This window comes from Physeter macrocephalus, chromosome 13, assembly GCF_002837175.3.
Source record: "Physeter macrocephalus isolate SW-GA chromosome 13, ASM283717v5, whole genome shotgun sequence".
Taxonomy (NCBI): domain Eukaryota; kingdom Metazoa; phylum Chordata; class Mammalia; order Artiodactyla; family Physeteridae; genus Physeter; species Physeter macrocephalus.
Genome location: NC_041226.1, coordinates 16,478,872 through 16,493,514, shown reverse-complemented (window position 1 = coordinate 16,493,514; position 14,643 = coordinate 16,478,872). Strand labels below are relative to the sequence as shown.

The 14,643-nt window shown below is 44.9% G+C and overlaps 1 protein-coding gene across 1 annotated transcript in view; it reads right to left on the bottom strand.

Moving 5' to 3' along the window:
- ATP7B (ATPase copper transporting beta) overlaps positions 1-11,684 on the bottom strand; it is a 50,471-nt gene extending 38,787 nt beyond the window's left edge. Inside the window, exon 1 of the mRNA XM_028497816.2 lies at positions 11,603-11,684. The gene's annotated coding sequence lies outside the window, so the exon portion shown is untranslated. The remainder of the gene's footprint in view (positions 1-11,602) is intronic.
- Between the last annotated feature and the right edge of the window lie 2,959 nt (positions 11,685-14,643).

Here is a 14,643-nt window from a genome sequence, read left to right as displayed (position 1 = left end):
CAGAGGGAGGCCCGCGTACCACAAAAAAAAAAAAAAAAAACAACTAAACGTTTTCTAAAATCTCCCAGCTTGGGTGGCACTGAGAAAATGGAAAACAATACCACCGGTGTCCCAACATCCCAAGAGTATGAGAACATCAAAAGAGGGGAAGAAAGCTATAAAGACATTACTTATCACATGAAAGGGTTCAGAGGGGTTCCTTCTAGCTCTGACTTTCTGTGATTCTGAACCCAGAAGTCAACTGCCTACCTTGGTAGAAGGCATGAAGGTTTCTGTGGGAAAGGAGAGCACGATGGGGCTGACCCGCACAGAACAAGCATGGCAGGCCTACGACAGAGGCAGAGAGCACAGCAGCCCACAGCAGAAGGGCACGAGTCCCACGAGACCTCTCCGACTCCAGCTGACACCTGAAATCTCCCCACTGGACTTGGTCCTTTCAGCTTAAACTTTGGAGGTCCTGCTGGAGTGCAAATACACAGAATAGGCCACACCCTAATTCTGCATCTCTTTCTAGGGGTGTCCATCTCATTCTCTTAGCGGGGGTTAGACTTAACAACCATAGGGCACATGTTCCAAATGCAGACCTCCCAGCCCATGGGGCCAGACCACAGTGCCTGTGAAAAAAGGTCTCGAAGGACGCCCCTTGAGCCACGGAAGTGAGCACAGCAGTGCCAAGGGGACCAAGAGGAACGGGAGGGGGAAAGCTGGAAGAACAGGAAGTTGGGCTGAACAAGGCACTTCTAGTGCTGCCTCCGCTGAGTCCCTGCCCCGCCGGGTGCTCAGGGCCGCTGTAGACATTACCTAAAAATGACAATGTGCTTCACCAAATTAGACGGATTCATTTTCTTAGTGTATCACAGCTCAAGTGTAGTTTCCTGATTTCTTCTCATGATGTGGCCTCAGCCATTCTATTAACAAAACTTCCCTTTCGCAGGGTCCCAGCCTCACCACTCTCTTAACTAGACATAGTTTTTATACCAGCACTATTACCTGCTTCAGACATTTGGGCACAGGCCTTTATATATGGCACCTGATAAAAAAGCATGTCACTCGACACCTGCACAATCCTACTCATCTTCAGCTGACTCTCGATTACATGGGTTGATCTTCTCTGTCCCTGTGCATAAAATGCTCACCTTTCCAACTTCAGATTTGGAGCAGCTTAACAAGATGAAAGTTTAAATAACTTTTAAAACAGACTAAAAATATTCATTTGTATATCCACAGAGGAAATCACAAGCTAGTTTGGGATTAATAATTATAAGGAATTTTAAAAGAATATTTTAAAATAGAGAAAAAGGGATAATTAAGTAATTTATGAGATAGCACCTCAAAAATTTGTTGAATTCAAAAAACAGACTGAAATTATCTATGGTGTAAATACAGAAATGTATATGATAAGGATGACATGGCATAACAGTATTAACGGACGACTGGGTAGACACCTGGGAAACCTATTTGGAAAAATATAAATTTGGAATCTATATATCAGAAGACATTTCAGACAGACCAAAGATGAAGATGTAAAAAGCAGAATAATAAAAATACTAGATGAAAACATAGGAGAATATCTATTATAACCTCAGAGTGGGGAAAGTCTAAATATGACAAAACAAAAGCAAGAAAATCCAGAAGCTATAAAATAAAAGTTTGGTATATCTAACCACAATAAGAGGAAAACAAATTGCTCAAACCAAGGCAGAAGATAAACCGAGAGAAAAAAAGACTTGCTTTCACCTTAAGCAAATTAAGAGCTAATTCCTTTAATATATAAAGAGCTCCTTGAAAAAAGAAAAAGGCCAACATTCCAGCAGAAAAAAGAAGGCAGTTCATCAAAAAGGAAATGCAGGGCTTCCCTGGTGGCACAGTGGTTGAGAATCTGCCTGCCAATGCAGGGGACATGGGTTCGAGCCCTGGTCTGGGAAGATCCCACATGCCGTGGAGCAACTAGGCCCATGAGCCACAACTACTGAGCCTGCGCGTCTGGAGCCTGTGCTCCGCAACAGGACAAGCCGCGATGGTGAGAGGCCCGCGCACCACGATGAAGAGTGGCCCCCACTTGCCCCAACTAGAGAAAGCCCTCGCACAGAAACGAAGACCCAACACAGCCAAAAATAAATTAATTAATAAATAAATCAATTAATTTTAAAAAAGGAAATGCAAATGGCTTCTCAATATATGAAAAGCAATATTAAAGGAGAAATATAACATTCCAACCTGTGAGGTTGACATGGTCTTCACCATTCAAGTTGGCACCCACTGACTCATTCCCCAGGGCTAGTGGGAATGTTACCTCTTGGGAGGGCAACTTGGCAATATCTATTAAAATAACAAATTCACATATTCTTTGACCCAGTGACTCTCTAAGAATTTAGGCAATAAATATATTTGTTTGCATGCAAAAGGAAGCATGCAACAAAGATATTAGATGCTACAACAGATTGAAAACAACATAAATGTCCATCAATAGAGGCTGATAAATTACTGCGCAAATGTACAATGGAATACTATCTAGCTCTTAAAAAGAATGAGGCAACTCTATAAACAGTGAAATAGACTGGTATCTAATATATAGTTCAGTGAAAAAAGCAAGGCACAGAATATACAGTGCATCTAGGAACTTCCCTGGTGGTCCAGTGGTAAAGAATTCGTTTTATAATGCAGGGGACTAGGGTTCGATCCCTGGTCAGGGAACTAAGATCCCACATGCCACGGGGCAACTGAGCCCACGCACCACAACTACTGAGCTCGTGTGCCTCAACTAGAGCCCGTGAGCCGCAAACTACAGAGCCCACGCACCCTGGAGCCTGCGCACCACAACTAGAGAAGAGAAAACCTGCATGCCGCAACTAGAGAGAAGCCCACGCACCACAACGAAAGATCCCGCACGCCTCAACGAAGATCCTGCGTGCTGCAACCAGGACCCAAAACAGCCAAAGATAAATTAAATAAATAAATAAATAATAAATCTTTTACAAGAAAAAAGAATATATAGTGCATCTAGTATTTCGGTTATCTGCTGCTCATGACAAACCAAACTTAGTGGCTTACCATGACAGCTCACAGTTTTTCAACTTGGACAGGGTTTGGCAGGGAAAGCTCGTCTCTGGGGTGGCCTGAATGGGGCTGGAGGTTCCACTTCCAAGAAGATGGCTCATTCATCACACGGCTGGCAGGTTGATGGTGGCTGCTGTTGGCAGGGACCTTGGCTCTCTTCCATGTAGCCTCTGCACATGGCTAGGCTGGGTACCTCACAGTTGGGGGTTTCTGGGCTCTGAGAGGGATGTCACAATAGTTAGCGTTCACAGAGAACAAGTCCCAGTGTGCAAGCACTTAGCAAGCCTCTGCTTGCAGCACACCTGCTAATCCACCATTGGCCAAAGCCAGTCACGTGGCCAAGCTCAGTCAATGTGGGAGAGAATTACGTAAGTGCTTACATACGAGGAGGTGGAGTGCACTGGGAGGGCCACCAAAATATGTCTATCACAGCATGCTAGCACTGTTTGTGAGAGGAAAGGAATATTACACACGCAGACGTTTATGCATGTATGGAGTTACCTTTGGAAGAATATATAAGAAGCTGGCACAGAGTTTGTGGACTGGGCAGCTGAAGGGGTCAGGCAGCTGGGGTACAGGAGTGGGAAGGAAGAGTTACTTTTCACTGTACAACTTACTGTACAATGTACATGTGTTACCGAATTCTAAAACATAATTAATTTAAACATTAAGTTAAAATAATGTGAGCATAAAGGAGATCCGCAGAGGTGACTTGATTGTAACTGGTATGAATTAAATACTTATTTAACTGAAAAAAGATGCAGGTCAGGGGGAAAGACTGTGGTTAAGACTGTGCACTTCCACTGCAGGAGGCCTGGGTTCAATCCCTGGTCGGGGAACTAACACCCTGCATGCCACGTGGTGTGGCCAAAAAAAAAAAAAAGATACAGGAAAAACTAAGAAGATGTTCTAAAGATATTTAGATACTTCAATACAGTATCTTAGTAAAGCAGAAATTACCTCCTTATAAGACATAACTCAATCACCCAGTCTGTTGGAAAAACAAATCCCTAATGATTTACTACCCAACTTATTTTTCTTGGTCCCAGGTAGAGCTACAACTCACCAAACCCAAGCCACAAAGCTGGCTCTTAATCCCTGGATTATTGATTCTATGTTCCTGCTAGAGGAGTTTGCAGAAGTGTTGGAAGCTATTTGTTTGTAGCAAATAATACTCAGAGGTCTCCCTTCTACACAGGCAGGCTTCTAAAGACAAGCAGTTTCGGAAGACAAAGCTTTGCAAATAACGTAACTTTATGAAACACCAGCGTACCTGTTGGTTTTAGGAGCAATCTCATAATAGTTGTCGGGTATCTGGATCGTTTTGTTTTTTTTTTAATAAATTTATTTATTTATTTTTGGCTGTGTTGGGTCTTCGTTGCTGTGCGAGGCCTTTCTCCAGTTGCGGAGAGCGGGGGCCACTCTTCATTGCGGTGCGCGGGCCTCTCACCATCGTGGCCTCTCTTGTTGAGGAGCACAGGCTCCAGACGCGCAGGCTCAGTAGTTGTGGCTCACGGGCTTAGTTGCTCCGCGGCATGTGGGATCTTCCCAGACCAGGGCTCGAACCCGTGTCCCCTGCATTGGCAGGCAGATTCCCAACCACTGCACCACCAGGGAAGCCCTCTGGATCGTTTTTAAGTGTACACACATACTGTGCTTTTAATTCCGTTCGTCAATGAAGACAATCTCTGGGGTGGGGAAAAACTCCCCTACTGAGTTCAAACAAACAAACATGTCTAGGTTTAAGGGCTCATCAGAAGCAATGGACATTGGAGAGTGGGCCCAGGGTACAGACTGTGTGTCCAGGGAAAACGTGGTAGGATTCCCAGTGTTGTCTACGTCCCACTAAATTATACACTCCTTGAGGACAAACACTGGGGACTCCTTCTGCAGGCACAACATCAGGTTGCTGGCTTCTGAATTTTCAATAAACTATTAGTACGGTAGGCATGAGGTTGAGAAGCGCCTGGAAACACCAGAGAAGAGGGTAATTCCACAGAGAGGAATCCAAAAATGAATTTCAATTCTTTGCCACCTCTCTAGGCGGCCTGGTCACGTGGAATTTGCTGAGAGTACCAGGGCTTTTAAACGAAAAGATAGGGAAAGGTATATAAACTCTTGATTTGCTAAGATGGAGCCAGGAAAGGAAAATAAGACCTTCAGATAGGCCAGTCTAGTTTGAAGAAATTGGAAATGGGGTGGTATGTTTTAATGAAAGTTTTCAAAGCCAGACTGAAATTGCAAAGCCCAGAAATGACATGCCTTGTAGAAAATGGCTGTGATCACAATCAAAGAGCAATACTACTACAGGTACAAGGGAAGAACCACTAGCCACTTCTGAGCTCTCTTAGTTACAGGTGGATCCCCATCATCCTTAAATTGGATACCACTCACCCACCTATCCTGAGACTTCTTTCACTTTGAAGGATATGGAACACCCTTAACAACTTATGAGGCAAAAATATTATACGTGCCTGCAACTTTTCCAGTATATAACCTCCACCCCATACAACCCTATACACCTGAACTTTCATGGAATTCAAAATACAGAAAGGTCCTGATTTTTTCATATGTACACAGACCCAACAGTAGCAAGTAGTTAATGATTCTCGGCGTTACTTTATGAGGATGGCATTTTATATCCCTACTGCTCAAGATAATTCTGTAAGTAGATATTCTTATCACCATTTTACTGCTGAAACAGACTCAGAGGTTCATCCAAGGTTATTTAAATAACGGAGCTGGGATCTAAAACCAGCCCAAAGTCCAGCAGGCTTTCTATTTTTTTAAAAGAAATTTGAAGGTTACTTTTTCTTTTCAGCCATGTTAATTACGGGAAGAGACTTACAATGCTGAAAAGCAAAATGAAGAAAACAGAAAAACAGCCACATACTATACTATAGGGGAGCAGAATTTACCGCCCTAAAATACATCTCTCTGGCATATTGTCTTAAGCGAGTTATCTTCTGGTAAACAGCAGACACTGAAAGGGCTCTGAAAACCAAGTAGGAATTGCCTTTTTGTAAGAAACACTTACATTTGTAAGGGAAATCTCCATTTGCAAGGGTATCTCCCGCTCTGTCCCTGGAAGAGGCTGACCAAATCTCTAGAAACTCGATTTATCACTGGAGAAGGAAATGACTGAAATGTGTACCACAATCACCCTTGTTTACTGTGCTTTTCCTGATAACTTCCCCTAACTGACTCTCCCCACTCTCAACATCCTCTTCTGTCTTTGGCTGAGGATGGCATTTAAGGTGTGGGCTTTGGCCACCTTGGTGAGTTAATTTTTCTTGGTCTCTTGGGAGAGATCCCATGTATTCATGTTATTAGATTTATGTTTGACTTTCTCCTGTTCATCTGTCTCTTGTCAACTTCATTCTTAGACCAGCCAGAAGAACCCAGAAAGGTAGAGGAAAACGTCTTCCTCCCCAACACTACCTATCAGGTAACAACAGGCTACATCCAGGTGAGTGAGCACAGCATGGAGGTGAGGGTGTGGCTAAGATCACTGGTCAGCCTGGGTCTGGGCCTGGCCTGCAACCCTTAGTATCTGTTCTATTCTCTGTTTTTCTCTCTTTTTTTTTTTTTTTTTTTTGCGGTACGCGGGCCTCTCACTGCTGTGGCCTCTCCCGTTGCATGTGGGATCTTCCCGGAACGGGGCACGAACCCGCGTCCCCTGCATCGGCAGGCGGACTCTCAACCACTGCGCCACCAGGGGAGCCCTCTCTTTTTTAAATTTAATCTATTTTTGGCTGCGTTGGGTCTTCGTTGCTGCGCGCAGGCTTTCTCTAGTTGCGGTGAGCGGGGGCTACTCTTCGTTGCGGTGCGCAGGCTTCTCATTGCGGTGGCTTCTCTTGTTGCAGATCACGGGCTCTAGGAACATGGGCTTCAGTAGTTGTGGCTCGTGGGCTCTAGAGCACAGGCTCAGTAGGTGTGGCTCACGGGCTTAGTTGCTCCGCGGCATGTGGGATCTTCCCAGACCAGGGATCGAACCCATGGCAGGTGGATTCTTAACCACTGCGCCACCAGGGAAGCCCCTCTGCTCTATTCGTATCTGAGAATTCTCTGGACATTGGAGATTCACGGGGAAGAAGGTTCAGAAGTGACTGACTCAAGAAAAGATCCCACCCAAACCACCACACTAGGCAAATGGGTGTCGGTCTCTAAGACCCTGAAAGACCCCCCCACTGAAGAAGAATCAACGTACCCATGTTAAACCTGTACGTACATAGATTTAAGCGAATACATACTTAGGTATTAATACATAAAATTGAGGTTATCTACAGGTGAGTTATGACGTTCTGATTTTTCACTATCTGTATATACTTTCCAATTGGTAAAACATGAAAAAAAACAGACAGGTACTACTTTTACACCAGAAAACAAATGTGGTTTTTCAGTTTCTCTAAGGCAAGGAAGAAAATGTTTTGTTAAACCACACTGACATAAGCAGCGATAACAGTATCATTGTGATAAAGATGACAGCAATGATGAACAGATGACATATTTCTACATGGCTTTATCCTCTAAAGAACATTTTCACATCTATGTGTTTAAATATCGGCCCTTCCGATTTGTTGTGAACTTCTTGAAGGGATGTCTGACAGTCTTGGGTAGGAGGTTCCAGCCTTGTCTGAGCAAATCCAAGCCTCAGGTTTCTTAGGTGCAAAAGGAGGTAACAATAACGCCCACCCCGGTTCTGCAGGGAGGCCTGAATGCTGAGAGGACTTAAAAGGCTAACGTCATAAATGTTTGAAAATGATTGACTATGTAGACAAACATGGCCTCATTCGATCTTCAAAAGCGGTCCAGGGAGTAGGCAGGGAACTTGTTATTCTCCACCGTTTTACTGATAAGAACTAACCATTAAAACTCGTGTACAGGGCTTCCGTGGTGGCGCAGTGGTTGAGAGTCCGCCTGCCGATGCAGGGGACACGGGTTCGTGCCCCGGTCCGGGAAGATCCCACATGCCGCGGAGCGGCTGGGCCCGTGAGCCATGGCCGCTGAGCCTGCGCATCTGGAGCCTGTGCTCCGCAATGGGAGAGGCCACAACGGTGAGAGGCCCGTGTACCAAAAAAAAAGAAAAAAAAAAAAAAAACTCGTGTACATATTCCCCCACGCCCACCGCAACCCCTCCAAACTGTCCCTTAACACTGGTCACAAAAGTCCAGAAAGAACTTCCAGTGAGAATTATTTACAGTTTGTCTACTGAAAAAACAAGCCCAAACTCAGGCATTAGTTCAAACACCGAAGAGGGCGCACAGTGTGCCTGGACTGTGTGGGCTCCAGCCTGACCTCTGGCCGCAGGGCCACCCGCAGCCCTGCTGTTCACTGTGCACTTTCTGGGAAATTCCACACAAATGACCATTTACTGCCTGTTTCCTTCTCTTGACCATGATGAGGAAAAATATAAACCCTTACTGAAAAACTGAATGTACTGTATCATTATTTGCCCAGGAGAAAAAAAGGGAATAAAATTAACAACAAATAAAATTAACAAACCTCAACACATACAGACAACTTAGGTTGTTTTCTACGTACAAAAAAAATAAAATTTAGAAATTCACAAACTCTAAGACCTCTCCAAGAAGCACTTGCCCAATAGTACCTCAGAAACCCCGTTCGCAATGTCACTCCACACAGCTTCACTATCAGCCGTTCCAGAGAATTCCGTTGCTTTTAACTTACACCTATTGTCACAATTATTCCATCAGACATTTATCAATTAATGGTATTTTTTTTCTGCTTCAGAATCTTCTCTGATAACACTCTGTATTTCAAGCCTCTCCCAAACAAAGAAATTTTAAATAGCAGGCCTGTCACTATCAAGCAACTGTCATTATCTTAGAACATTTTTTTACATTTGAATGAAATAGTCTGAGTGAGAACCATAAGGTCATAATTCCCTAGTCATTTCCCAGGATGATGGTAAGATCATGATATAAAAGACCTACGTTAGATATATGCAATGTTATGACTGATTAGAAAAAAATACCACACAAACAATGTTAAGTTAATTTGGGTATTTATACACACACACAAAAAAAAAAAAAAAAAAAAAAATTTGGGTATTTATATTATGTGATGGAAGTCAACGAACTTGGGATTATTCTTCTTGTTAATTATTATTATTGCTAAATTGCATATGGTCATCAGATTTGATGAAATAATGCCGTTATTTTATCACACAGAAATGTACACTATAATGGCTAATGAAGGTGGTGGTTTCTACCTAGAATTATAGGTATGACCAGCTGTACAGAAAACAAATATTCCTTTGAAAGACTTAGGTATAAACTTAATATTTATAATTTGTGCTAATCTATAAATGCACGATAGGAACTTGCTACTTAAAATCATCCTCAGAAAAAGAAATGTAAGTGGTTGATAAACCTTTTCAAAAATAATAATAATAATATACGGTCAATTAACATTTGATAAGGGAGCCAAGAATACTTAACAGAGAAAAGGCAGTATTTTCAATAAGTTGCGCTGGGAAACTGGGTATTCACATGTAGAATGAAAGAATGAAATTGGGACCCTGTCTTACACCACTCACAAAGATTAACTCTAATGGGTTAGAGACTTACGGGCAATACCAGAAACCATAAAACTTCTAGAAGAAAACATAGGGGAAAAAAGCTCCTTGACCTGGGTCTTAGCAATGATTTTTTGGATATGATACAGAAAGCGCAAGCAACCAAACAAAAAATAAACAAGTGGAACTACATCAAACTAAAAAGCTTCTACACAGCAAAAGAAACAGTCCACAAAATTAAAAGACAGCCTACAGAACGGAATAAAATATTTGCAAACCATATCTCTGATAAAGGGTTAATGTTCAAAGTACATAAAGAATTCATACAACTGGGCTTCCCTGGTGACGCAGTGGTTAAGAGTCTTCCTGTCAGTGCAGGGGACATGGGTTCGAGCCCTGGTCCGAGAAGATCCCACACGCCGCGGAGCAACTAAGCCCATGCGCCACAACTACTGAGCCTGTGCTCTAGAGCTAGTGAGCCACAACTACTGAGCCCACATGCCACAAGTACTGAAGCCCGCACACCTAGGGCCTGTGCTCCGCAACAAGAGAAGCCACCGCAATGAGAAGCCCGCGCACTGCCACGAAGAGTAGCCCCCGCTGGCCGCAACTAGAGAAAGCCCGCGCGCAGCAGTGAAGACCCAACACAGCCAAAAATAAATAAATAAAATAATTTAAATAAAGAATTCATACAACTCAAGAGCAAAAAAAATTAATCCAATAAAAAATAGGAAGAGGAACTGAATAGACATTTTTCCAAAGACATACAAATAGCCAATAGATGCATGTAAAGGTGATACACATCACCAATCATCAGAAAAAAATATCACACAAACAATGTTAAGTTAATTTGGGTATTACCTCCCAGAGAGGGAGGACTTCTCATTCCAGGAATCTGAAGCTGGAGGAGTCCAGGATCTGCACCTGACTCTCTTGCAGCCACAGCCTCTACCCGGCCTCCAGCCTGGCCTCTACCCTGGCCTCCAGCCCAGAGCCCTCCTTTCTGAAGGGCTCCCCGGCCAGGTTCAGGTTGCTTTCCTCGTCACATGAGGTTGGAAGTGGCCATTAAAAACCATTAGAATATTTCACATTCACATACCTCAGACATAGGCTGAATTTTGTCAAGTAGTAGTTTGAACATTTTAAAGAAATGCTCTCAAAAAAAAAAGAGAAAGAAATGTTCTCAAGCATTTTACAAAAAAAAATTATTTTGCTATCTTAAGACATTCGACTAGAAACATAAAAGTTGACTGTGCACTGCATAAATGGATGTTCATAAATCTCCTTCAACATACAAATATCTCTTGCACAGTAAATTTCAAAAATCTCTACTCACAAAATTTCCCTTACTTTTAAAGACTTTTTAGACATCTAACACCAGAAGAAACAAAAATAACTCTTCAAGGAGCAAAAAGGACTTAGGAAAACGTCCCTTTATATCTAAGTAGTGTTTTTCTTTTCCATATACTCATGTCAATGACAAGGACCCCACACAGACCACCAGTCCCACCCAGAAATGCTGCTGAAACACCATTTTTACAAAGCGTTAGTTACACTGCCCTGCTTTTGAACATGACCTGAGGTTTGGGTTAACAAACCTTTCGTTTGCTTAAGAAGAGAGGGTTCCTTGGACAGCAACACTTTCAAAATGTTTATTTAGCTGAAATGTGAAGAATAACAAAATAAGGTAAACATGTTAAAAAATTAAAAGGGGGAAAAGATCCATTTTTGTCTGATATGCGTTTTGGGAAACTTGTGCACCACAGAGGTTTACAAAATATCCTGAAAAAAAGAAGGTTTACAAAATATCCTGAAAATAAAACCCAAGATTTATCCCCCATGGACTTAATCCCTGGAAAATCCCCCTGGACTCCTGGCTCACTCCCTACCCCAGAGCTGCTCCCGGCCCCTCTGACATGAGACACGCGGGAAACCTCCGTCTATAACCTGGAGCTTTTATAAAAAGCCCTCCTGGCTTTTCAGCCCTTCTCCAACGGCACTCACCTGCTTGGAACTGACCTCCTGTGTTTCATTCAAAACTTTCTGTGAAAATTCTCCCTTCTCTGATGGGGGAGCGCATTCCTCCTCCGAAATCACTGGCCTGGAGGAGCCCGTGGCCCTAGGGCTCCTCCTGAAGGACCACCGCTTGTGGACAGACAGCAGGGTCACCTGAGGGTCACCCAGAGTCACCAGGAAGGACGGCTCAGGGCTCCCGAGCGTCTGGCCCCCAGCTCTCTCCATTGCCGTGTTCACAGTCACACCTTCACCTCGCACAACAGCAGTTCACCTTCTCCAGGCTATTTGGTCATGTTAGAAGAAAACGCTCGAAAAGCGTCCCCCTAACTAGCAGAGGGGAGGCTAACTCGGAGGCCGAGTTGCGCAGGTTCCCCTCTGCCCCGGAGCCAGCCCGGGAGAGGCTGCCAGCCAAGCCTTCAGGAACTTGAGCAGGCTGCACAGCGCTGTGTATATATTTGCTCTTGTTTATCTACACCTATCAAACCAATTGGCATCCTCTCACTCATCCATTGCATCCGGCACCGGGGATGTTTGCATCCGGCACTGGGGATGTTTGCACACGGCCCCGCGCGTACCCGGTGCTGCTAGGACACCCGGCCGGCGTGTACAGGAGCCCAGCACGCAATCACGTCCCCACACCGAGCAGTTTCCTTTTGGCCCTGTGCACTCCCCAAGAGACCAGCCTGGAGGCAGGGGAGAAATGTCACTTCCTTTTACTACCAAACTTCGAGCGCTTTCTTGGAATAACTTCAGCTGCCTCTTCCATAGCTCCAGCGCTGGCGGGGTGCAGATCACTAGGGGAGAAAAGTATTTCCCAGGCAACATGACTTGCTTTTTCAAGAAGGTGTAACAGAGTTCCACGTCTCCTGCAGCTTTGTTCTCCCTTGGACCAACAGCTTGACCTCACTAAGAGCTGACTTTAATGGGCTGACAAGACTCATCCGTATTTTATATGCGGCAGAACCGTCGGAAACTAAGACACAGTTCAGGCTTCTGAGGCTACCCGCTGCTCCACAGGGGGATTAAGGGAAGGAGACACACGAGGGTGGCGTAGACAGTGGGGCAATCGGGGAGCCTCGCGCTCTGTCGGGCAGCCCCGCCTACCTTCCCACCCTCACCCACTCAGACACAGGAAGGAGGCGACCTCATCCCCCATGGGAGGAAAAGCTCTGCCAGCCGCCAGCCCTGGCAGCACCTCCTGTGGCAAGTCCGTGCAGGGTGTCCACACTGAGGACGGAATTGAGTCAGCTGGTAAAACAGTTACTCTGTGTCCTGGCTTACTCCCCACAGCTGAACGTGCCCTTAGTCGGGGAAGAGGGGGTCGCAGGGGCGCGCCCCAGAAGAGGGCATTTACAACCACGTCCCCTTCTGTTCAAGGTTGCTGTGGGCTCTGCCTCGTTATGGGTTGCCTACAATCACCCCTCCTCCCCCATTAAAACTGCCATCGCTGCCCCCCAAGAACTCCTGACCAAGAGACCTGTCTTCTCTGAGAGAAGGTGGGCTCACCACGGGTCCATTCCCCACGGGTCCGTCCTTCAGGACTCTTCCTTAATCCTTCCGCCTCTCATTTAGTCCGTGGAGATGTAACTACTTGTTTGCTTCCACTTCTGAAACACGCTCAGGGCAGCCAGCTCCCAGCTGTGTCTGAGTTGCCTTACCTTCCATGTGCTCAAAAAAGAATCCACCTCCACTACCAAGAAATGCCATTCAAATCAGTGACCCAAAAAGGAAAGGCACGCTTGATGCCAAGGCCCTCGGCCCCCAAACCCATGCAGGAGTCAGCGTAGATGAGCCTGGTGTACCCATGATCACTCAAATCCTACCTCCTTACCTATGGCGTTCCTGTTTCCTGATAGGACCCGTCAGGAGCTATGTATGCCTGCTGACCCCCTCACATTTCCTTTATTGGGCATCATAAGTGTGTTTCCATCTCTCTGAGCACCAGATTAAAAAAATTTTTTTTACCATTCTGGGTGGAAATCCTCCCCAAAGGTCATTTATCTTTCTGTTATCTCTTCAAATATAAGTTCCTACTCTTAGTTCAATTTTTCCTTGGTGATACAGGATCGGTATCTGCTTCTGTGCTGTAGCTATGAATAGTTAATAAGGAAAGTATGTTGGCCTCATATGTTCTAAGTGCTTTTGAATAGTCTACCCTGTTAGCACAATAACTATGGAAAATTTGAATACTTTACTGTAAAATAATTTTACTTCTCCTAAATGGTCACTCAGACTCAGAACACAGCCAGAAGAAGGAGGCTGGGCCAGGTTAGGCTGTAAAGGGTAGGAAGTTTATTTAGACTTTATCCTGTGGATGGGAGAGAACCACCAGTTTTGAAGCAGAGGACTTAACATGATTACATTTGTGATTTAGAAATAGTTTGGGCAGGCATGAGAACTCAGAAGAGGGGGGGATTATAGAGTTACAAGGAGCAGAGAAAATGAATAGCAGAGTGGGATTAATAGCAGAGGAGGCCCTCAGGGCTCTGAGATCAAGAGATCACAGCAGGTGGCACAAGAGAGGACCTGAGGGTGAGGATGCCATTTCCAGTTTGGCAGAGAGGAGGAGGAACCGGGTGGGGGGCAATTCTGGGGATGGAAATGGTGGATTCGCCCTGGTTCCTTTGGAATCTAAGGGACCTGCAAAACAGCCAGGACATGAGCCAGGCTCCCAGACTAGAGAATCAAGTCCAAACTCCCCTTTCTGGCACTTTCCTCACACCTGACCCCTAGGTTCCCGCCCCTTCCCCATCTAATCCTCCTTATCCCTTAAGTCCTGTCTCTCAGGGAGTCGCCTCCACCCAGCCTGGTGGGGCTCCCTCCCTTATCTGAATTCCAGTATCACTAAAGCCAACATCACAGACCTGGCAGGTATTATTGGGGAACCAGTCTGCTCCCTCCACTGAGGATGCACTCAGCTAAGTCCATAGTTGGCCAAGCATGCACTCAACACCAGGTGTTTTGTCGAAAGCCTGCTTTCGGTTTTAAGGTTCGTTGGATTCACTGGCAAAATAACCGTTCATGACACA